The sequence below is a fragment of the Gymnogyps californianus genome, chromosome 4, assembly GCF_018139145.2.
Source record: "Gymnogyps californianus isolate 813 chromosome 4, ASM1813914v2, whole genome shotgun sequence".
Lineage (NCBI taxonomy): Eukaryota > Metazoa > Chordata > Aves > Accipitriformes > Cathartidae > Gymnogyps > Gymnogyps californianus.
In genome coordinates this window covers 229,641-253,897 of record NC_059474.1, presented here as the reverse complement: position 1 = coordinate 253,897, position 24,257 = coordinate 229,641, and the positions used below count along the sequence as shown (strand labels likewise).

The following is a 24,257-nucleotide window of genomic DNA, read 5'->3' as shown; positions in this document are numbered from 1 at the left end:
CTCTATTTCCACTTAGTATATAGAATATCTATTTAGACTTATGTATTATCTCTGTTTACACTTACCTATTTCCCTTAAGCATACAGACCATCTATTTAGACTATTTATCTTTAGACCTATTAGGTATTTCGACACTTTAGCATCTTTTCAGACATCTCCGCTTAGACTTACTAAGTGTTACATAGTGTAGTGTAGATAGCTCTACCTAGTCAGACTTCTTTCTATTTTAAATTCCTTCGTATATAAAATATACCTTTTAAGCCCTTTATTTTTAATTTATATATACACGAGTTATTTTTCTATTTTAAAACCCCTACATATATATCTCGTTAGAATTTTTTTTATATTCTATAATCCTTTATTGATACAGTAGATAGAGGTTTTTATTTTGAAATCCTTTTTATAATATATATATATAATTTTTCAATATCTATAAAACCGAGAGCTTTTTCTCTATTTCAAACACCTCACACCATATTTACAGTTTTTATTGTTTTTAAACCCCCATCCATCAATTCTCAGCATTTTGGGGCTGTGACCCACCCCCATCCACCACTCACCTGCTCCTCTGCCACACCATTGCCCCCCCGCTGACACCGCTGCCCCAAATGACATCATCACCTCCCCACACCTCCCCAATCCTCCCCTTTTATTCACTCCCAAAAAAGGCACAAAATGAGGGAAACAGCCCCAACCAGCAGCTCATTACTTTAAGACGTCATCGACATATGTATACACACAACCCCAAAAGGGTGGCTCTGCTAGGAAGCTAAAGGGGGAGTGCTCCCCCAAACAGCTGCAGCCCCCCCAGTCCCTGTCCTGCAGGCTGGCAACCGGCCCACGGGGCGGGGGGAGGGGCAAAGGGGAGCGTGACAGGGGATGGTGCCACATCCCTTGCTCAGGCTCTGCTCTGGGATGTTTCCCTCCGTTCCCACGCTGGGAGGGGCTCCCCAGGGCAACAGACGTCCCCTGTCCCTCTCGGCCCCGGACTCTCCCCCCCAACACAGCCCTTGCTGCCGCACCTGCGGGGCACCCGCTGCAGAGAGAGCCAGGAGCCTCCAGACATAGGGTGGCCACCCACGGACACGGGGGCGGGTGCCCCCCACGGAGGCGGCTGGGGCAGGAGCCACCACGGAGGCGGGGGCCGGGGGGACATGCTTTGGGGGGTGGTCCCCCGAACAGTTGCACCTCCCCCAGCCCCTCTCTTGTCGGCTGGCAACTGCCCCCCCGGAGAAGGGGGGGCGGTGTGCCAGAGGATGGTGCCACGCCTCTTGCTCAGGCTCTGCTCTGCAATGTTCCCCCTCCGTTCCCCCTCCGTTCCCACGCTGGGAGGGGCTCCCCAGGGCAACAAACGCCCCGGTCCCTCTCGGCCCCGGACTCTCCCCCCCACACAGCCCTTGCTGCCGCACCTGCGGGGCACCCGCTGCAGAGAGAGCCAGAGCCTCCAGGCACAGGGCCGGCCCCTTACGGTGAGTCTTCTTAGCCACCGGCAGGCAAAGCTGGGCTGGGGGGGGAATCTATGAGCACGAGATGCTTACACCACCGCATCTGAAAAACAAAAATCCCAAACTGTATTTCAGCCTATTAAAATAACACGTCTGGCTTGCCGGGTCAACAAAATTGGAAGTGAAGCATAAAACTTTAAAGAGTGAAATAAAAAAAAAGAATAAATCTCAGTAATTCACTTTACTAAAAGGTGTGCATATGTTTATATACATCCAATAACAATACCTATACGATAAAAGTATTTGATTTTCCTTTTGCATTAGTTTAACTTGCATAGCTGTGAATTGATACCATTAAATTACCTGTCTCCAAAATACACAGCTATAAGTTGACTAGGGGTTTTTTTTGTGTTACATGTTAGGATGGACATCTGGCCAGCTGCAGTGCCCAAGAGAGATGCTACTGAACTGCCAGGGAAATGCACCATTGAAAGCCAGACAGAAATAAAGGACTTCAGAGCACTCCGTCAAAATATCAGGGAAAAAAAACCCATAACATTCAGTTGCCTGTCTTTTTCAAGATTTAGACAAAATACCTAACTGCTTAAGTACACCTAAATTACATGCTATAGCTGTTTGGCAGTTACAGTTTAAAATGCAAGTCAATTTGCAAGTTATACAATTTAACTTTTTTTAAAGTTTCATTTATGACAGAAAAACCAGTGAGATACAAGTAAAACCATATAGGGGATCTTCTGAAAAAGAAAAAAAAAATCCAGTCTCCAGTGCTGCAATACATAAGGCTATGAAAAAGGACTGGCAGATTTGCTAATGCTCTTGGCTGTACTGAAGCATGCAGAGGAACATGTTTTTATGATATCTCAACTGTTACAACTGAGAACCCAAAGACCAGCATGCCATCGACTTTTGGAAGACTTGTTGTGCTTGGGTCTTTGGAAGGAAGTAAATATTTTCTTTTTTTTTTTTTTTTTTAAAAGAGTGAAAAGTCTTGCTGCTGGTGACTTCTACTGCCAATACATCACCTCTGAAGAGCCACTCTGATGGGAAGTTCAATAAAATGCAACTTCTTTGAACGAGAAAGATTTCCGCTTTGGAAATTTCTTTCCAACTGAAGTCAAAATTACACACTGTAGGGCAGTGGTCCCCAGTCCCTCAACTTAGCTGTCAGAGGCAGGGGTCTGAATCCATCCTCAGCAAAAAACACATCAGTGAACCAGGATATTCCTGCAGTTGCCAGGTTCCTCTTCATCATCTGCAAAAAAGTGCCAGCAGTAAGCATGGTGCCGGTCGACACAGACCTCTTCCACAACACCCTCCTCCTCAAAAGCAACGTGGCCTTCCGCTCACCTGCTCTGCAGGAATTCCAGTGTCGGACGCTGTGGCCGTCATCCTTGTGGCACCTAAGATACCAAAAGACAGAAAGCTACCGTTGCGCTTGTGAGAAATCACCAGCCCCATGCTCCTCCTCTCTACCACCCCAGCTCACCTCAAATGCTCATCCAATTCCAAAGGCTGCCTGCATGGCGCCTGCGAGACCAAAGAGAAACGCTTAACCGAGTTGCCATATAATACTTTGCTATTAGACACCGACCCGGCCAACAACCGCCTCACCTTCTCGGACCGCTCCAGCATGCGGCTTCGCCCCTCTGAGCCTCTTGCAGCATCTGAAAAAAACCAAAGCAAAAGACACATGCTGAGTGTCCTGGTTTCGGCTGGGACAGAGTTAACTCTCAGTAGCTGGTACAGTGTGTGTTTTGGATTTAGTGTGAGAATACTGTTGATACACGCCTGATGTTTTAGTTGTTGCTGTAGCACTTATCTTAAGCCAAGGACTTTTCAGTTTCCCATGCTCTGCCAGCAAGCAGGTGTGCAAGAAGCTGGGAGGGAGCATAGCCGGGGCAGCTGACCTGAACTAGCCAAAGGGGTATTCCATAGCATGGAACACACCCAGTATATAACAGGGGGAGCTGGCCGGGAGGCGGATCGCGGCTCTGGCATCGGTCAGCAGGTGGTGAGCAATTGCATTGTGCATCACTGGGTTGTTTTTTTTCCTTCCCCCCCTCCTTTTTTTATATTCCTTTTCATTATTATTATATTATATTATTATTAGTATTATATTTTACTTTAGTTATTAAGCTGTTCTTATCTCAACCCACAGTTCTGCCTTCTTTCCCTCCTCCCCATCCCACCAGGAGCAAGGGGGGCGGACAGGGAGTGAGGGAGTGGCTGTGTGGTCCTTGGCTGCTGACTGGGGTTAAACCACGACACTGAGATATTGCCCAAAACCACGGCCTGTCCGCACCGATTCCCATCTCCCGCTCCTTTACCTTGGCTGCTCGCCCACCTGCCTCTGCTGTTTACAGGTTGCCAAGTTGAGGCTCGGGTACCACCTGTAAAAACAAACAACAAGGGATGCTTCAACTTCACCAACACAACACCACCTGAAAAATAACTGCTCCTTCAGCCCACCAGACATGGCTCACCTTGCCCGAATCAGCTCTGGTGCCAATATCCCGCTTTGCACCTTCAAAATAAAAAAAAGTAACCCAAACCTAGAAGCTAGTCATAAGCCACTAGTCGCATCTTCCCTCCAACACCACTCACCGACTCACCTTCTTACAGCGCTCCGCTCGTCTCCTCTGTTGCCCTTTGGCACACAGCTCGTCCCGCTGCATCTGCAAAAACAATATCGAACATGTCACCCGGATGCTGATCAACAGCTTAACAATTCCAGCGGTCTTGTTTCCATTTAGGAATACCATCTAGATTCCAACAACAGCCTGCCATTAAAAACACAAAAGTAGTTCGCATTATGCTGATGAGCGGAGGCACACAAGACCCTCGGTATAGCTACCGATGTGCTCGCCTAACACAAAAACAACCATGGGAACATCAAGACCTGAATAACATATGGTATAGCACACAGAAAACAAGCAACACAAACTACCTCCTCACCTACAAAGCCCCTAAGGGAATTACAGTGGCGTCAGCCGATGGAAAAACCAATGGCGTGACATGGTGACTCAAAGATCTAAAATGGACACCTTACGACTACAGAAACTGGTGCTAAAAACAATAGGTAAACAAGAACAAGAGAACATAACTGCCATGACTGATGCTAGAGCAAACCTCAGTGGACACTTCAGGAAAAAGGCAAAACTGGAATAACAGAAAAAGCTTGCGTGCCCGGGACTGTGATAAAAGATGACCCCTGGCTGCAGACTGTTACGAGCACAAATAATACACATCCTCTTCTCCAAAAATTCCAGGGAAGACAATGACACAAACCTGCTGGAAAAAGTGCCTAGTCAGGGACTCTAAGTAACAAACTGTGACATCCGGATGGACGTGAAACACAAATTAAGTCAGGGAATGAAGTAAGTAAAAGGCACAGAGAAGCAGAGACCTCAGAGTTCTGGGGGGTATATTTTTATGTACCTAATGCTTTACAAGATGAGACTCATCTGACATTCAGCCCTGCATATTGAGATGCAGAGGCCCGGATGGTTTACGCCGCATCTCCTGTGACCTTGTCGTACCTCCCGTCAGCTGTGGGGAAACTAAAACAGAACAGACCTCATCACATCCAAATCCAACTGCAAAACCAATCTGAGAAAGGCTGAACCCTCCTCCCTTTCCCAGCCATCCCCCAGTCTCAAAACTTTACAAACCCCTTCTCCTCTCCTGAACTGTCCGGGAAGGAACCCCACTGCTTCCTGACAGCTCCTGCCCTGTATTTGCACCCCTGAACCCCCCGCATTGGCCACTCCTCAGGAGCTGTTCTTCTGAGCCGCACCCTGCATTCTGCAGCCACCTCCTATCTTACACCTTCCCACAGACTCTGGGCTCTGCTACAGGCCCACACACAAGTGAACTCCTGATGCTTAGAATCTACGAGGGGCCTGCCGCAAGCTGCAAAGGTTCTAGGGACAACACGGTTCTCTGTGGGCAATGGGAAAGGCGATGAGCCATCCCATACCCTGAAAGACACTATGCCTTAGTCCCTGCCTTTCTTGAGAAATGCCAAAACTCCATATACAGATGCATACAAGATGCTCACCCTAACCCTGCTAGATAATCTCACCATCAGTCCTGTTAAGAGAGATGATATCAGCAACTTCACAGCATACAGCAAAACTGGTGAAGAAAACAAGGTTCCATCTTCAATAAAGCCAGGAATTCCAGGAAATGCAATGCACCTAGAATAAAAAAAAATGCATACTATTAAACCATCTTGCCACCCCTGAACACTCAATACAAAATTACTGACCTGGAAAAAAAAAAAACCACCACCTGCATACAAGTGTACTTTCTATACATGCTGCTGAACTTGACTGGTCCCAAGCTCTTACCTCAAACAGACACCTCCGCTTCTCTAAATGCAACACACACTGCCCAAACAGCTTAGACAACTCAAAACCGCCATCAACTGAAGAACAGCAGAGCACCAACACCAGAAGCCAGGAGCAGAATGAGCTCCCTGAACAGAGGCTGTGGCTCATATACCCCGGGCCCCGCCCACCCCCTTCCCACAATCCCCTGGGAAAGGGAGGGGCCAACCACCAGAAGACATAAAGGCAGCCAGAGGAGCAGCAGGGAGTTTCTCATCTGCCTTCAGTTCATGGCATGAAAGTAGCTGAACAGAGAAAGCGACCCTTACTGGAAATGACGATACCTGCTCTTTTACTGCAACTACATCTACACTGCATCAGCAACGTGACCGGGTAGGGAATTAGACTTAATTTTCTGGAGCGTAGATAGATGTCCTACTAAGCTATGTAAGAAAGTAGTTTAAACAATAACAATATTGTTATCAAAAATGATGTGCTTTAGTTTCCTATAAAAAAACCCAAAATGCTATGGGGTTACACTTCATTTCTAGCAAGACCACGCATACTACCTAACTTCTACCAGAACTGCCTTCTGGATAGGACCGAATGACAAAGCAGAATTAGATCCGTAAGAATCCCTTCTCAAAAATATCTCCGGTTGCAAAGCAAATTATTTACTGTAAATCGCCGACGATTCAGGTCACCTTGGCGGTCTCTCTGAGACTCCCTTAACAGAACTAGATGAGTCCCAAAGACAGAAAACACCAAAAAAACATGGAAAACAAGAAATGTATCAGACACTGTATGAAGCAGCCTAATTAACACCTAAGTAGCTAGAACAAAAATAAATTGCAAAACGTGACAAAAAAAACACCACGGGAGATGTGTTGATAAAAATAGATGAAGAAAAACTCAAGAGGAGATCTGAGCTGACGATAGACATCTTTGGGGTACCAGCTACCAAATAGAAACATACTATAAGAGAAAACAAAAAGACTGTCTGGAGCACAAAGATGGCTTCGGAAAAGGTTCTGACAGAACAAGAGGCATCGTCACAGGGATTAGAGAGATCCCGAAGGGGCCAGAGAGACCAAAGAAGTCTCGGGGCAATGAGCTCAAAAGGGAATTGAACAAAGTACAGGTGTCCTCAGGGGACCGGGACCGAATGGAGGCGCACCAAAGGATGAGAGGACAGAAAGACCGACGGGTAACAGATGCAGACTCAGGAAGGGTTCTGAGGGGAAGAGAGGGGTGCAAAGTGCCTCCCGAGCTAAAACGGGGCTCTAGGGCATAGGGGATGTCTCACGAGAGCTCGGCAAAGGGAGCGAGGAGTCCCGAGGGGGCCTGAGAGACCAAAGAAGCCTCAGAGGTAACAATGAGGAACTCTGAAGGGGATTTCAACAAAGTACAGATGTTCAGGGGGCCGGGGGCTGAATGAAGGCATCCTAAATGGCAAGAGAGTAAGATAAGAGCACAAAAAAATAAAATCAAAAGGGAGCTAAAGCGCTACAGAGTGCTGTGGAGTACAAGAAAGGACTCAGAACATTGTTATAGAGAGTAGAGGAATTAGGAGGGGGCAGGGTAAGAAAAGAAGGCTTGGAGACACAGCGAGGGCCTTGGAGTCTCAGGAGGGCATCTAGGCAAACTACAGATGACTGAATGGGAGAGGAACCGAATGGAGACACCCTCGATGGCAGAGAGAAAAGATAAAGGAGTGCTGCGTAGCAAAGAAAGAAGGGAGGCTCTGATGGAACAAGAGAGATAGAAAGGGAGATAAAGTGCTCAAGGTGCTGTGGAGATCGAGGAAGGTCTCGGGAGGCAGTGACTGTGAGGAGAGGGTTGTTGAGGGGGGCCGACGACAAAAGAAGGCTTAGGGACACAAGGAGGAACTCGGGTGATCATCCGAGCAGAGTACACAGGTCTCGGGTGGCCGGGACTGAACACAGGAATCCTAGACAGCGTAGAGGAACAAATGAGTGTTCTGTGGCTCAAAGATGGCCCCACCTAAAGTGCTACAAGATGGATGTGGAGCACAGGAAGGTCTCGGGAGGCATCGTGACTGGGAGAAGAAATGTCCCGAGGGAGCCAGAGAGACAGAAAAAGGATTGGAGACACAGCGATTAAATCCAGAGGGGATCTGAACCGAGTAACCGTGTCATCGGAGGGCCAGGGAACAAAGAGAGGCACAGCTAGAGGGAAGAGAGGACAGAATGACTGGGCTGGGTCACAGATATGGACTCGGGAAGTCCTCTGAGGGAACGAGAGGGATGTGAGGTCTGCTACAAAGCTAAAAGTGTGCTAAGGGCAACCTCGAAGGCATCGACAGGCATCGTGACACCATTAGAGGGGTCCTTTGGGCCAAAGACACCAAAGGGCTCAGGGACACAAGGAGGAAGTCTGGAGGGGATTTGAACAGAGTACAGATGTCGTCGGAGGCCGGGGACCAAATGGAGGCACCCTAGATGGCAGAGGGGACTAAGAGCGCTCTGAGGCACAAACAACCGAGGACAGGTTTCTGAGGGACCGTGAGAGGATCAAAGTCCGCTACAGAGCTCAACAGGGCTGTGGTACACAAAGAAGGTGTCTGAGAGGCACGTGACTGGAGCAGAGGGGTCATGAAAGGCTCGGAGGGATAAGAGAGATTGAAAGGGAGGCAAAGTGCTACCAAAATGCTGTGGAGCGCAAGGAAGGTCTCGGGAGGCATCCTAGCTAGCATAGAGAAGAAAAGAATGCTCTTATTGGGAACGGAGATCTTGGGAGAGGTGCGATTGCAACAAACGAGTCCAAAGGAGCTAAAGCCTGCTGCAGGGAACATCGAAGACCTCGGAGGCATCGTGACAGTAGCAGAGGGGTTCTGAGAGGGACAGACAGAAGAAGGCTCGAGGACATGATGAAGAAGTCCAGAGGGGATTTGAACAGACTACCGATGTCCTCAGGGGACCAGGGACTGAACAGAGGTATCCTAGCTAGCATAGAGGACAACAAGAGCGTCCTGGAGATGAAAGGTGGCATCAGGAAAGGTTCTCAGGGAGGGAGAAGGGCGCAAAGTGCGCTACAGAGCCAAGAGAGGGCTGTGGGGCACAAGGATGGCCTCGGGAGGCACGTGATGATGGCAGCAGAGGGGTGCTGAGAGTGAAAGAGAGACAGAAGGCGGCTCTGGGACACAATGCAAAACTCAAGAAGGTGTCCCAGCAATGTACAGATGTCCTCAGGGGATGAGCGACTGAATGGAGACATCCTAGATGGCAGTGAACAAGGCAAGAGAGCTCTGGGGCACAGAGCAAGCCTGAGGAAGGGTTCTGTCTGAATGAGAGATACAAAAGGGCTGCAGAGCTCCAAGGGTGCCATGGGCACAGGACAGTCTCAGGAGGCGTGTGATGGGAACGAGAGGGCCCCAGGGGGGACAGAGACAAACAAAGTATTGCTGACACAATGAGGTACTCGGGAAGGGATCTGAACAGAGTACAGATGTCCTCAGGGGACCAATGGAGGCATCCGACATGGCAGAGGGGAAGGTAAGAGCTCTGGGGCACAATGAAAGCCCGAGGAAGAGTTGTCTGAATAAGAAAGATACAAAGCCTGCTGCAGAACTAAAGGATGGTCGTGGAACGCAAGGACGCTCACAGGAAGCATCGTGACAGAAATAGAGGGGTGCTGAGGTGGCCAGAGAGACAGATGGTAGGTCAAGGACACAAAGGTACTTGGGAGGGGATTTGAACACAGTACAGATGTCATGAGGGAGACGCTGACCCACTGGAGGCAAGCAAGATGGAGGAGAGGACAAAAAGACTGCTCTGAGGAAGAGGAGATGTTCTGACAAACCGAGAGGGTACAAATTATGCTCCAGAGATAAAAGCGTGCCGAGGAGACCCTCTAAAGCCTCAGGATGAACAGAGAAAAAGGGGGGGAACAAACAGAAAACTTAAAAGGTAACAGGGTATGTGACAAACAAAAAGAATTAAAAAATAGGGATAGACAGCTTGATAAAAGTAGACATAGAAAATTTTAAAAGCAAAAGGGTACAAGGCAGAGGAGAAAATTAAAAATAGGGACAGAAAACTAGATAAAAGTAGACATAGAAAAAAATTGAAAAATGAAGGCATTAAAGGAGAAAAATTTAAAAATAGGGACAACAAACTAAATAAATGGAGACATAGAAAAAAATTGAAAAATTGAGAGAGTACCCAACAGACAACAAAATTAAAAAGTAGGGACAGGAACTAGATAAAAACAGATGTAGAAAAAAAAATTTAAAGCAACAAGATTAAGGAAATAAAGGAAGAAATTAAAACCAGGAACATCAAACTCAATAAACAAAGACATAGAAACAAGATTTTAAAAGCGACAGGGTACAGCACAGACTCAAATGAAATAAAAATAAAGACAGTGACCTGGATAAAAGAAAAACAGAAAAAAATTTAAGAGCAACGTGACACAGGACAGACAGGAAATAATAAAAAAAGGGTTAGGCATCTTGATAAAAGTAAACATAGAAGAAAATTTTAAAGTGACAACATAGAGGACAGATAGGAAAAAGGAAATAATAGACAAAAATACATAAAAGTGAACACAGAAACAAAAATTTAAAAGTGAAGACTTTGAGAGGAAAAAATTAAAAAATAGCAAAAAACCCTAAATAGACAGAGACACAGAAAGAAAATTTTAACAGCAACTGGGTACAGGGACAGACGAGAATGAATTAAAAAATAAAGATGGCAAACTGGAAAAAATAAATTAGGAAAGAAAATTTAAAACGACAGGGTACAGGACAGAGGAAAAATTAAAAAAAAGGGAGAGACATCTTGATAGAAGTAGACATAGAACAAAATTTTAAAAGCAACAGGATACAGAAAACGGAAAAATTAACAAATAGGGACAGAAAATGAGATAAAAGTACACCTAGAAACAAATTTCAAAACTAAAAGAATTATGAGAGTAAAAAATTGAAAAATAGGGACAGTTAACTAGATAAAATAGACATAGAAAGAAAATCTGAAAAGCAATGTGGTTCACAACAGGAAAGAATTAAAAAATAGAAACAGGAACTGGATAAAAGTAGACATAGAAAGAACATTTTAAAAGCGACAGGATTAAGGAAATAAAGGAAAAAATTAAAAAAAATCCTCTGCTACCAGACTCCTCACACTCTTCCCCTGCTCCAGTGTGGGGTCCCTCCCATGGGAGACTCCTCCACGAACTTCTCCAATGCAAGTCCTTCCCACGGGCTGCAGTTCTTCACAACTGCTCCAGCGTGGGTCCCTTCCACGGGGTGCAGTCCTTCAGGAACAGACTGCTCCAGCGTGGGTCCCCGTGGGGTCACAAGTCCTGCCAGCAAACCTGCTCCAGCCTGGGCTCCTCTCTCCACGGGGCCCAGGTCCTGCCAGGAGCCTGCTCCAGCGCGGGCTTCCCACGGGGTCACAGCCTCCTTTGGGGCACATCCCCCTCCTCCAGGGTCCTCCACGGGCTGCAGGTATCTGCTCCACCATTAACCCCAGGGGCAGCCTGCCTCACCATGGTCTTCCCCACGGGCTGCAGGGGAATCTCTGCTCCGGTGCCTGGAGCACCTCCTCCCCCCCTTCTGACCTTGGCTGCGAGTTGTTTCTCCAACATATCTCACTCCTCTCTCCGGCTACAATTGCTCTGCCCGTAACTTTTTTTCCCTTTCTTAATCCCCAGAGGCTACCACCGTTGCTGATGGGCTCGGCCTTGGCTCGGGTGGTCCGTCTTGGAGCCGGCTGGCGTTGGCTCTATCGGACACAGGGGAAGCTTCTAGCAGCTTCTCACAGAAGCCACCCCTGTAGCCCCCCGCTACCAAAACCTTGCCATGCAAACCCAGTACATAGGGACAGCGAACTGACATGGAGACATATGAAGCAAATTTAAAAACCAGCAGGGTACAAGACAGACAAGAATTAAAAAATAGGGATGGGAGCTTAAGAAAAGTAGACACAGAAAGAAAATTTAACAAGTGACGGCACTAAGGAAAGACAAGAAACAATTAAAAAATAAAGACAGTGAATGGGATAAAAGTAGACATAGAAAGGGCAATCCTTAGATTGCCATAGAAAGGAATCCTTTAAAAAACAAGATTAAGAAAATAAAGGAAAAAAATTTAAAAATAAGGACAGCAAAGTAAAAAACACAGACAAAGATAGAAAATTTAAAAAGCAAAGGTTGAAAGGACAGTCAGGAAAAAAATTTAAAAACACAGACAGTGAACTGGATAAAAGGAGACATAGAAAATATTAAAAGCAACAAGGATTAGGAAAAAAATTAAATAAGGACAGCGAACTAAATAAACACATAGAAAGTAAATTTTAACAGTGATGGGGATTAAGAGGAAAAGATTAAAAATAGAGACAGAAAACTAAATAAAAGTAGACAAAAAATTGTAAAAGGCATGGGATTAAGAGAGGAAAAAATTTAAAAAATAGGGACAGTAAACTAAATAAATGGAGACATAGCAAGTACATTTAAAGCAATGGGATACAGGACAGACAGGAAAGAAATAAAATATAGAAATAGAGACCTTGATAAAAGTAGACATAGAAACAAAATTTGAAAATCCAAGGGATTAAGAGAAGAAAAGCGTGAAAAATAGGGAGAGCGAACTAAATAAACAGAGAGAAAATTTAAAAGTGAGGGCACTGAGGAAATGCAAGAAATAATAAAAATAAAGACAGTGAACTGGATAAAAGCAGACATAGAAAGATAATTTAAAAGTGACGTGTTAATGACAGACAGGAAAGAATTAAAAACTGAGGATAGGCCTGTTGATAAAAGCGGTCATGGAAAGAAAATTTAAAAAGCGATGAGGTACAGGACAGACAGGAAAAAATTTAAAATAGGGACACCAAATAGATAAAGTAGACATAGAAACAAAATTTTTAAAGCCATGGGATTAAGAGATGAAAAGATTAAAAAAATAGCAACAGCAAACTAGAACAGAGATGTAGAAATAAAATTTTTAAAAAGGTGGCACCAAGGAAGGACAAGAAATAATTCAAAACTAAAGACATCAAACAGCATAAAAGCAGACATAGAACATTTTAAAAGCAACAAGAACTAGGAGAAGTAAAGAAAAAAATTAAACAATAGGGACAACAAACTAAATAAATTGTAGACATACAAAGTAAATTTTTTAAAGCGATGGGGTACGTGAAAGGCAGGAAACAATTAAAAAATAGGGATAGGGCACTTGACGAAAGTAAGCATAGAAGGAAAATTTTAAAAAGCAATGAGGTACAGGACAGACAGGCAAGAAACTAAAACAGAGACAGCAAACTAGATAAAAGTAGACATAGAAGCAACATTTTAAAAGCCAAGGGATTAAGAGGAAAGAATTAAACAATATATATAGCAAATGAAAATGCAGACATAGAAGAAAATTTTAAAAGCGAGGGCACTAAGGAAAGACAAGAAATAATAAAGGAATTAAAACAGCGAATGGGATAAAGGTAGAAAGAAAGATTAAGGAATAAGGAAAAAATTAAAAAATAGCAAAGGCGAATTTAAAACGGAGCTGTAGAACGAAAGTCTAAAAAGCAACAGCACTAAGAAAAGAGAAGAATTTTAAAAAGACAGCGAAGGGAATAAAAGTAGGCATAGAAAAAAACATTTAAAAAGCAACTAGGATTAGGGAAGTAAAGGAAAAAATTATGAAATTGGGAGAGCAACTAAAACAGATGTAGAAAGAAAATTTTAAAAGTGATGGCACTAAGGAAAGACAAAAAATTAGAAAATAGAGACAGCGAACAGAATAAAAGTAGACAGAAAAATTTAGAAGCAAATAGGATTAAGGAAGTAAGGAAAAAATTAAATAATAGCGACATTGAACTAAAACACAGAAGAAAAAAATTTGAACAGCATAGGCACTAAGGAAAAATAAGAAAAAAATAACTAAAAATAAAGACAGCAAACGAGATAAAAGTAGAAAAATTTAAAAGCAACGGAGATTAAGGAAATAAGGGGAAATTAAGTAGTGACGGCGAACTAAAACGGAGTTGTAGAAAGAAAATCTAGAAAGCAACAGTACTAAGAAAACACAAGAAATAATTTTAAAAGACAGCAAAGGGAAAAAGGTAGGCATAGAAAGAACTTTTTAAAAGTGAGGGGGATTAAGGAAATAAAGGGCAAAAATGAAAAATAGGGACAGCAAACTAAAATGGAGACATAGAAAAAATATCTAAAAAGCAAGGGCACTAAGGAAAGACAAGAAATAATTAAAAAATAAAGGTAGACAAATACAGACCACGAATGGGATAAAAGCAGAGAGAACATTTTAAAAGCAAAGGTGATTAAAGATAGAAAAAATCTGAAAATACTGACAGCAAACGAAAGTGGAGACATAGAAAGAAAATTTAAAAAGTGATGGCACTAAAAAAAAAAAACCAAAAAAACCCTAAATAATAAAGACAGCGAATGAGAAAAAAAACAGAAAATATTAAAAGCAAAGGATTCAGAGAGGAAAGAACTAAAAAATAGAGACAGCAAAATAAAATGCAGGCATAAATAGATAATTTTAGAAGTGACAGCACTAAGGAAAAACAGAAAAAAAATAATTAAAAAAAAGACAACAAAGGGATAAAAGTAGGCATAGAAAGAACATTTTAAAAGCGATGAGTATTAGGGAAATAAAGGGAAAAAACTAAAAAATAGGGACAGCAAACTAAAAGAGATGTAGAAAGAAACTATAAAAGCAAGGGCACTAAGGAAAGACAAGAAATAATTAAAAAATAAAGAGCGAAATAAAGACAGCAAACAGGATAAAAGTAGACAGAAAATTTTAAAAGCAACAGTGATTAAGGAAATAAAGAAATAATACAGACAGACAGTGAATAGGTTAAAGAATTAAAAAACAGCAATACGCAGCTTGATAAAAGTAGGCATAGAAAGAAAATTTTCAAAGTGATTGGGTACAGGACAGAAAGGAAGAATCTAAAAAATAGTGACAGTGAATTAAAACTGAGAAATAGGAAATTTAGAAGCGACGGGGCACAGGATAGAGAGGAAAAAATTAAAGAATACAGTGAACTGGATAAAAAGTAGACATAGAAAGAAAATTTTAAAAGCCACTGGGTATATGACAGACAGGAAATAATTACAAAATAGCAATAGCAGCTTCATAAAAGTAGGCATGCCATGGTTTAACCCCAGCTGGCAACAAAGCACCATACAGCTGCTCACTCACTCCCCGACAGTCGGATGGGGAAGAATTGGAAGGGTAAATGTGAGAAAGAAAAACTCGTGAGTTGATATAAAAACAGTTCAATAATTAAAAAGAAATGAAAAAAAAAAAAAAAAAAAGTAAGGGGGTGTCGTGGTTTAACCCCAGCTGTCAACTAAGCCCCACGCAGCCGCTCACTCACTCCCCCCGGTGGGATGGGGGAGAGAATCAGAAGAGTAAAAGTGAGAAAACTCGTAGGTTGAGATAAAGACAGTTTAAGTAAAGCAAAAGCTGCGCGCACAAGCAAAGCAAAACAAGGAATTCATTCGCCGCTTCCCATCGGCAGGCAGGTGTTCAGCCACCTCCGAGAAAGCAGGGCTCCATCACATGTAACAGTTACTTGGGAAGACAAACGTCATCACTCCAAACGTTTCCCCTTCCTTCTTCTTCCCCCCAGCTTTATATGCTGAGCATGACATTATACGGTCTGGAATATCCCTTTGGTCAGCTGGGGTCAGCTGTCCCGGCTGTGTCCCCTCCCAGCTCCTTGTGCACCCCAGCCTGCTCACTGGTGGGGCAGGGTGAGGAGCAGAAAAGCCCTTGGCGCTGTGCAAGCGCTGCTCAGCAATAATGAAAACATCCCTGTGTTATCAACACTGTTTTCAGCACAAATCCAGAACATAGTCCCATACCAGCTACCGTGAAGAAAACTAACTCTATCACATCAAAATTAGTACACACAGAAACAAAATTTTAAAAGTTAAGTGGTACAGGAAACACAGGAAAAAAATTAAAAATGGGGACAGAAAACTAGATAAATGGACACATAAAAGGAAAATTCTAAAAGCGACAGGGGACAGGAAAGACAGGAAAACAGTAAAAACAGACAGCAAACATAATAAATGTTGATGTAGAAAGAATATGTATAAGCAATGGCATTAAGAAAAAACAAGAAAAAAATAAAAAATAAGGATAGGGTAAGAAATTGTCCTGGTTTTGGCTAGGACAGAGTTAATTTTCTTCCTAGTAGCTGGTATAGTGCTGTGTTTTGGATTTAGTAGGAAAAGAATGTTGATAACACACTGATGTTTTTAGTTGTTGCTAAGTAGTGTTTATACTAAGTCAAGGATTTTTCAGCTTCTCATGCCCAGTCAGCAAGAAGGCTGGAGGGGCACAAGAAGCTGGGAGGGGACACAGCCAGGACAGCTGACCCAAACTGGCCAAAGAGCTATTCCATACCATATGACATCATGCCCAGTATATAAACTGGGGGGAGTTAACTGGGAGGGGGGATCGCGGCTCGGGAACTAACTGGGCATCGGTCAACGAGTGGTGAGCAATTGCATTGTGCACCACTTGCTTTGTATAGTTTAATTCTTTTAGTATTGCTATTGTCATATTATTACTATTATCATTGTTTTTCATTCCTTTTTGTCTATTAAACTGTCTTTATCTCAACTCACGAGTTTTTTTTCCTGATTCTCTCCCCCATCCCAGGGGTGGGGGGGCAGTGGGCGAGCGGCTGCATGGTGCTTAGCTGCCGGCTGGGGTTAAACCACGACAGTCCTTTTTGGCGCCCAACGTGGGGCTCGAACCCACGACCCTGGGATTAAGAGTCCCATGCTCTACCGACTGAGCTAGCTGGGCATGTGATACACCCACTCAATAAAATGTATCACCGGGATGTGAAAACCCACTCAATGCCATGCTCTTTGGCCCAGGTGTCTATGAGATTGTTTCTGAAATGTGTCCCGTTGTCTGACTCAATTCTTTCTGGGGTACCATGTTGCCATAAGATTTGCTTCTCAAGGCCCAGGATAGTGTTCCAGGCGGTGGCATGGGGCACGGGATATGTTTCCAGCCAGCGGTTGCTTCCACCATTGTAAGCACATAGCGCTTGCCTTGGCGGGTTTGTGGGAGTGTGATGTAGTCAATCTGCCAGGCCTCTCCATATTTATATTTCAGCCATCGTCCCCCATACCAAAGAGGCTTTAACCGCTTGGCTTGCTTAATTGCAGCACATGTTTCACATTCATGGATGACCTGTGCGATAGTGTCCATGGTCAAATCCACCCCTCGATCACGAGCCCATCTATATGTTCCATCTCTTCCCTGATGACCTGAAGTGTCATGGGCCCACCGAGCTAAAAATAATTCACCCTTATGTTGCCAATCCAGATCCACCTGAGCTACTTCAATCCTAGCAGCCTTGTCTACCTGTTGATTGTTTTGATGTTCTTCAGTGGCCCGGCTCTTGGGTACGTGGGCATCTACATGATGTACTTTCACAACCAAGTTCTCTAGCCGGGCAGCAATATCTTGCCACAATGGGGCAGCCCAGATGGGTTTACCTCTGCGTTGCCAGTTACTCTGCTTCCATTGCTGCAACCACCCCCACAGAGCATTTGCCACCATCCATGAGTCAGTATAGAGATAAAGTATTGGCCATTTTTCTCATTCTGCAATGTCTAAAGCCAGCTGGATGGCTTTCACCTCTGCAAACTGACTCGATTCACCTTCTCCTTCTGCAGTTTCTGCAACTTGTCGTATAGGACTCCATACAGCCGCCTTCCACCTCCGATGCTTTCCTACAATGCGACAGGACCCATCAGTGAACAGGGCATATTGCCTCTCATTTTCTGGCAGTTTATTCTACAGTGGGGCCTCTTCAGCACACGTTACCTCCTCCTCTGGTGATATTCCAAAATCTTTGCCTTCTGGCCAGTCTGTGATCACTTCCAGAATTCCTGGGCGACTAAGGTTTCCTATCGACTTCGTTGTGTGATCAGTGCAACCCACTTACTCCACGTAGCATCAGTTGCATGATGTGTAGAAGGGACCTTCCCTTTGAACATCCAGCCTAGCACTGGCAGTCGGGGTGCCAACAGGAGCTGTGTTTCAGTACCAACCACTTCTGAGGCAGCTCGAACTCCTTCATATGCTGCTAATACCTCCTTTTCAGTTGGAGTATAGTGGGCCTCAGATCCTCGATATCCCCGACTCCAGAACCCTAGAGGTCGACCTCGGGTCTCCCCAGGTGCTTTCTGCCAGAGGCTCCAGGTAGGGCCATTCTCCCCGGCTGCGGTGTAGAGCACATTTTTAATATCTGGTCCTGCCCGGACTGGCCCAAGGGCTACTGCATGAACTATCTCCCGTTTAATCTGTTCAAAGGCTTGTTGTTGCTCAGGGCCCCATTTAAAATCGTTCTTCTTCCGGGTCACTTGATAGAGAGGGCTTACAATCAGACTATAATTTGGATATGCATTCTCCAAAAACCTACAACACCTAAGAAAGCTTGTGTTTCCTGTTTACTAGTCGGTGGAGACATAGCTGCTATTTTGTTCATCACATCCATTGGGATATGACGACGTCCGTCTTGCCATTTTTTCCTAAAAACTGCATGTCCTGTGCGGGTCCCTTCATCTTACTTTGTTTTATGGCAAAACCGGCTTTCAGAAGGATTTGGATTATTTTCTCCCCTTTCCCAAAAACTTCTTCTGCTGTATTGCCCCATACGATGATGTCATCAATGTACTGCAGGTGTTCTGGAGCTCCACCTTTTTCTAGTGCATTTTGGATCAGTCCATGGCAAATGGTGGGACTGTGTTTCCACCCCTGGGGCAGTCGATTCCAGGTGTACTGGACGCCCTCCAAGTGAAAGCAAACTGTGGCCGGCACTCTGCTGCCAAAGGGATTGAGAAAAATGCATTGGCAATATCAATTGTGGCGTACCACTTGGCTGCCTTTGACTCCAGTTCATATTGAAGTTCTAGCAGGTCTGGCACAGCAGCACTCAGCGGTGGCGTGACTTCATTCAGGCCACGATGGTCTACTGTTAGTCTCCATTCTCCATTAGACTTTCGCACTGGCCATATGGGGCTGTTAAAGGGTGAGCGAGTCCTGCTGATCACTCCTTGGCTCTCCAGTCGATGAATCAGGTTATGGATGGGAATCAGGGAGTCTCGGTTGGTGCGATATTGCCGCCGGTGCACCGTTGTGGTAGCGATCGGCACCTGTTGTTCTTTGACCCTCAGCAACCCCACAACAGAAGGGTCCTCAGAGAGACCAGGTAAGGTGGACAACTGTTCAATTCCCTCTGTCTCCAAGGCAGCTATACCAAAAGCCCACCGATACCCCTTTGGGTCTTTAAAATACCCTCTCCTGAGATAGTCTATGCCAAGGATGCATGGGGCCTCTGGGCCAGTCACAATGGGGTGTTTCTGCCACTCATTCCCAGTTAGGCTTATTTCAGCCTCCAACAGAGTTAGCTGTTGAGATCCCCCTGTCACACCAGAGATACAGATGGGTTCTGCCCCTTCATAACTTGATGGCATTAGAGTACACTGTGCACCAGTATCCACTAGAGCCTTATACTCCTGTGGGTGTGATGTGCCAGGCCATCGGATCCACACAGTCCAATAAACCCGGTTGTCCCTTTCCTCCACCTGGCTGGAGGCAGGGCCCCTCTAATCCTGGTCAGAGTATTTGTTACTTACTTCTTGTAAAAATGACTTAGAGGTCCCTTCAAGAGGTCAGAAGCCCTTCTACTTTGTCTGGCAACCGGAGCGGCATCTTTCCTGGAAGAATCCCCTTTTCTGGTTGTTTTTCCTTTCAATTCACGTACCCGTGCATCTAGGACCGAGGTAGGTTTTCTATCCCACTTCCTCATGTCCTCTCCGTGGTCACGCAGGTAAAACCACAGGGTACCCCGTGGTGTATACCTCCTACATTCTCTCTCTTGATCAGAGGAACGCTCACTCCTAATAGCTGAGATATTGGTCTGTACAGGTGGGGAGTAGGACTTTTCGATCAGTTCAATCAGTTTTTCGGACTTCTCGGACAGTTTTTCCACAGCCGAGACACAGGCTCGTAGGGATGAAGAGAGATTTTCTTCATGTTGCCGGAGTTGGCGAGCCATTTCATCCACTGTCGGTGCCTCTTCGTCTTTCCAAGTTAGTACTGCCAATGGGTTGGCATACGATGATGGTGCGCTCCGTACAAACTTCCGCCACATGGGTCGTGTGCATTGAACTTCATCTGGATCTTTGGGTAATTGTAAACTGTCCGGGTCATAATAAATCATCTCTAGCACGGCTAATTCCCTCAGGTACTGAATACCTCTTTCCATGGTACTCCACTTGCCTGGTTGACATATAACATCTTCCTTGAAGGGATACCTTTTACCCAAAAAGGACTGTCGTGGTTTAACCCCAGCCGGCAGCTAAGCACCACGCAGCCGCTCGCCCACTGCCCCCCCACCCCTGGGATGGGGGAGAGAATCAGGAAAAAAAACTCGTGAGTTGAGATAAAGACAGTTTAATAGACAAAAAGGAATGAAAAACAATGATAATAGTAATAATATGACAATAGCAATACTAAAAGAATTAAACTATACAAAGCAAGTGGTGCACAATGCAATTGCTCACCACTCGTTGACCGATGCCCAGTTAGTTCCCGAGCCGCAATCCCCCCTCCCAGTTAACTCCCCCCAGTTTATATACTGGGCATGATGTCATATGGTATGGAATAGCTCTTTGGCCAGTTTGGGTCAGCTGTCCTGGCTGTGTCCCCTCCCAGCTTCTTGTGCCCCTCCAGCCTTCTTGCTGACTGGGCATGAGAAGCTGAAAAATCCTTGACTTAGTATAAACACTACTTAGCAACAACTAAAAACATCAGTGTGTTATCAACATTCTTTTCCTACTAAATCCAAAACACAGCACTATACCAGCTACTAGGAAGAAAATTAACTCTGTCCTAGCCAAACCAGGACAGAAATAGAGACACACATGGCAATATAATTTAAAAGGTGACAGGGTGCACAACAGACAGGAATAAATTAAAAAATATGGATAGGGAGCCTGAGAAAAGTAGACCTAGAATGAAAATTGAAAAAGCAACGGGGCTCAGGACAGACAGGAAAAAATTTAAAAATAAAGACAGTGAATTTGTTAAAGTAGACATAATAGAAAGAAAATTTTAAAAGCAACTGGGTAAAGGACAAGCAGGAAAAAAATTTTAAAATGGGGACAGAAAACTGGATAAAACTTAACATAGAAAATTTAAAAAGCAAAGGCATTAAGGAAAGACAAGAGAAAAACTTAAAAATAAGGGTACGATCATAGAGACATAGGAAGAAAATTATAAAAGTGGAGGCATTAAGGAAAGAAGTCACAAAATAAGAATAGGGAGAAAAATACAGAGACACATAGGAAGAAAATTTCAAAAGCAAGGGGGTACAGGACAGAAAAGAAACAAATAAAAAAGTGATTTGGTTAAAAAAAATTTAAAAGCGACAAGGTACAGGATAGACAGGAAAACATAAAAAATAGGGACAGCAAAGTGGATAAACTTTGACATAGAAAGAAAATTTAAAATACAACATCTTTAAGGAAAGACAAGAATAAAAAATAAGAACAGGGATACACAACAGGAAAGAATTAAAAAATACGGATAAGGAGCTTGATAAAAGTAGACATAGAAAGAAAATTGAAGAAGTGACAGGGTACAGGACAGGAGAGAATTAGAAAATAAGGACAGTGAACTGGATAAAAGTAGCCATAGAAACAAAATTTAAAATTGACGGAGTATAGGAAACTAAATAAATGGAGACATAGAAAGAAAAATTTTAAAGCAACTAGGTACAGGACAGAAAGGGAGGAATTAAAAAATAGGGACAGGGAATCAGACAGAGGGAGACAGAAAGAAATTTTTAAAAGCAGCAGGCTACAAGAAACTCAGGAAAGAATTAAAAAATAGGAACAGGGATGAAAATAGAAGGAAACATCAAAAGAAAATTGAAAAAGTGACAGGGTGTACAGAAGAAAGGAAGGAAGGAATTAAAATCTAGGGAAAGGGAGCCAGAAAAATGGAGTTGTTGAAAGAGAAATTAAATAGCAATGGGGTACAAGAAATATAGGGAAGAATTAAAAAAATCAAGAAAGGGAGCCGGATAGAGGGAGAAGTAGAAGGAATTTTTAAAAGCAACTGCGTACAAGAAAGAGAGACAAAATTAAAACATAGGGACAGGGCATGTAGCCGATGGAGGCACCGAGCTTCCAGCACCACATGCTGGTGGTCTGCTCTGTCAGGGACAGCCCAGAGGGATCCTTCCTCGCCGCAGGGACTGGCCCTGCCTTGCTGGGGGCAGCTGCCTGCGGGACCCCCTTGGATTCCCTCCTCAGCCAGTTCCCCTTCCTCAGCTCCCTCAGGCAGCCATGCCCAGGCAGCCCCCTCTCCAGCTAGAGCCCCTTCCCACAGCAGGGCCAGCCCCATCCTCAGCCTCACTGGCCACACCTGGGGCTGCCCCAGCTCCAGCCCCAGCTGGGGCCCATCGGGAACAGGGGCCATTGCCAAAGCCCCACAGCACATCACCCCCTGCCCTGCTCCTGTCCACAGCCAGGAGCTCTGCACCCAGGGGCTGCAAACACAGCCAGGGGCACAGAGGAGGCAGGAAAAGTTTGTTCCTTAAGGCACATAAGAAATCCTGGCAGTGAGCTGGCTACAAGGCTCAGTGCCCAAAGGCAGCAGGACAGAGGGAGAAAAGGGAAGAGAAAAGCAGGAGGAAGGACAGGGGACATAGAGAAGAGGTGTGGGACAGGGAGCCAGAAAACCGGATGCTACAAACAAGAGAGGGATGGGGAGCAGGACAACGGTGTAGACAAAGGAGAGTGGAGAGACTGCTCAAAAAAACAGAGAGAGAGATGGAGGAATAAATAAGAGAGACAGGGAGCAGGAGAGGGAGGCAGAAAAGACCAGCAGGACAACAGGACAGAGAAAGACAAGGGACACGGAAAAATTCTACAGTGATAGGGGAAAAGAAACATAGGCAAGAAATAAAAGATAGAAACAGGGAGCCAGATAGAGGTAGATGTGGAAAGAAAATTTCAAAAAGTGACAGGGTACAAGAAACATAGACAAGAACTAACAAATGGGGACAGGGAGATAGAAGAAGGGAGATGGAGAAAGAAAATGTAAAAAGTGACAGGGTACAGGACAGAGAGGCAAGAATTAAGAATTAGAGACAGGGAGATGGATAGAGGGAGATGTAGAAGGAAACTTTTGAAAGTGACAGGATACAAGAATTATAGACAAGAATTAAAAAGTAGGTACACGGAGCTGCATAGAGGGAGACGTAGGAAGAAAATTTGAAAAGCAACGAGGTACAAGAAATACAAGCAAGAAATTAAAATTAGGTCAGGGACACCGAGAGAGGGAAAGGTAGCAAGAAAATTTAAAAAGCGACTGGGTTCAAGAAACATATTGTCTTGGTTTCTGCTGGGATAGAGTTAATTTTCTTCTTAGTAGCTGGTACAGTGCTAAGTAGTGCTTATCTTAAGGATTTTCAGTTTCCCATGCTCTGCCAGCAAGCAGGTGCACAAGAAGCTGGGAGGGAGCATGGCCAGGACAGCTGACCTGAACTAGCCAAAGGGATATGCCATACCATAGAATGTCATGCCCTGTATATAAATGGGGGGGAGTTGGCCAGGAGGGTCGGATCACTGCTTGGGCATCAGTCAGCAGGTGGTGAGCAATTGCATTATGCCTCACTTGTCTTTTCTTTTTTTGTTGTTGTTATATTCCTTTTCATTACAATTATTATTATTAGTGTTATATTTTATTTTACTTTAGTTATTAAACTGTTTTTATCTTAACCCATGAGTTTTACCTTTTTTTCTGGTCCTCCTCCCTATCCCATGGGAAGGGGGAAGAGCTGCGTGGTGCTTAGTTGCTGGCTGGGGTTAAACCACGACACAGATGCAAAAATTTAAAAAATAGGGATGGAGAGGTGGAAGAAAAGTTTCAAAAGCAATGGGGTACAAGAAACATAGGCACAAATTAAAAAATAGTGACAGGGAGCCTGATAGAAGGAAACTATGGTGAGTTGACCTTGGCTGGCTGCTGGGTACCCACCAAAGCTGCTCTATCACTCCCCCTCCTCAACAAGATGGGGGGAGAAAATACAAAGACAAAGCTTGTGGGTCAAGATAAGGACAAAGAGAACACTCACCAATTACTGTCATAGGCAAAACAGACTTCACTTGGGAAAATTAATTTAATGTATTGTCAATCAAAATCAGAGTAGGATAATGAGAAATAAGAACAAATCTGAAAAACACCTTCCCCCTGCCCCTCTCTGTTTTCCTGGGCTCATCTTCACTCCTGACTTCTCTACCTCCTTCCCCTGAGCAGCGCAGGGGGACAGGGAGCGGGGCTTGCAGTCAGTTCATCACATGTTGTCTCTGCTGCACCTTCCTCCTCACACTCTTCTGCTCCAATGTGGGGTCCCTCCCATGG

The 24,257-nt window shown here is 44.4% G+C and overlaps 1 long non-coding RNA gene and 1 other non-coding gene across 4 annotated transcripts in view; both read right to left on the bottom strand.

Annotated features, from left to right (window-relative positions):
* Window positions 1-975: 975 nt before the first annotated feature.
* The window catches only part of LOC127015690 (uncharacterized), a 38,237-nt gene continuing 14,955 nt past the window's right edge, over window positions 976-24,257 (bottom strand). For all 3 annotated transcript variants that reach the window (XR_007766363.1, XR_007766364.1, XR_007766365.1), the window contains one exon: window positions 976-1,022. This is a non-coding gene — a long non-coding RNA (uncharacterized LOC127015690). The remainder of the gene's footprint in view (window positions 1,023-24,257) is intronic.
* On the bottom strand, window positions 16,538-16,610 carry TRNAK-CUU (transfer RNA lysine (anticodon CUU)). Its single transcript has one exon. It is a non-coding gene; the product is annotated as a tRNA-Lys (tRNA).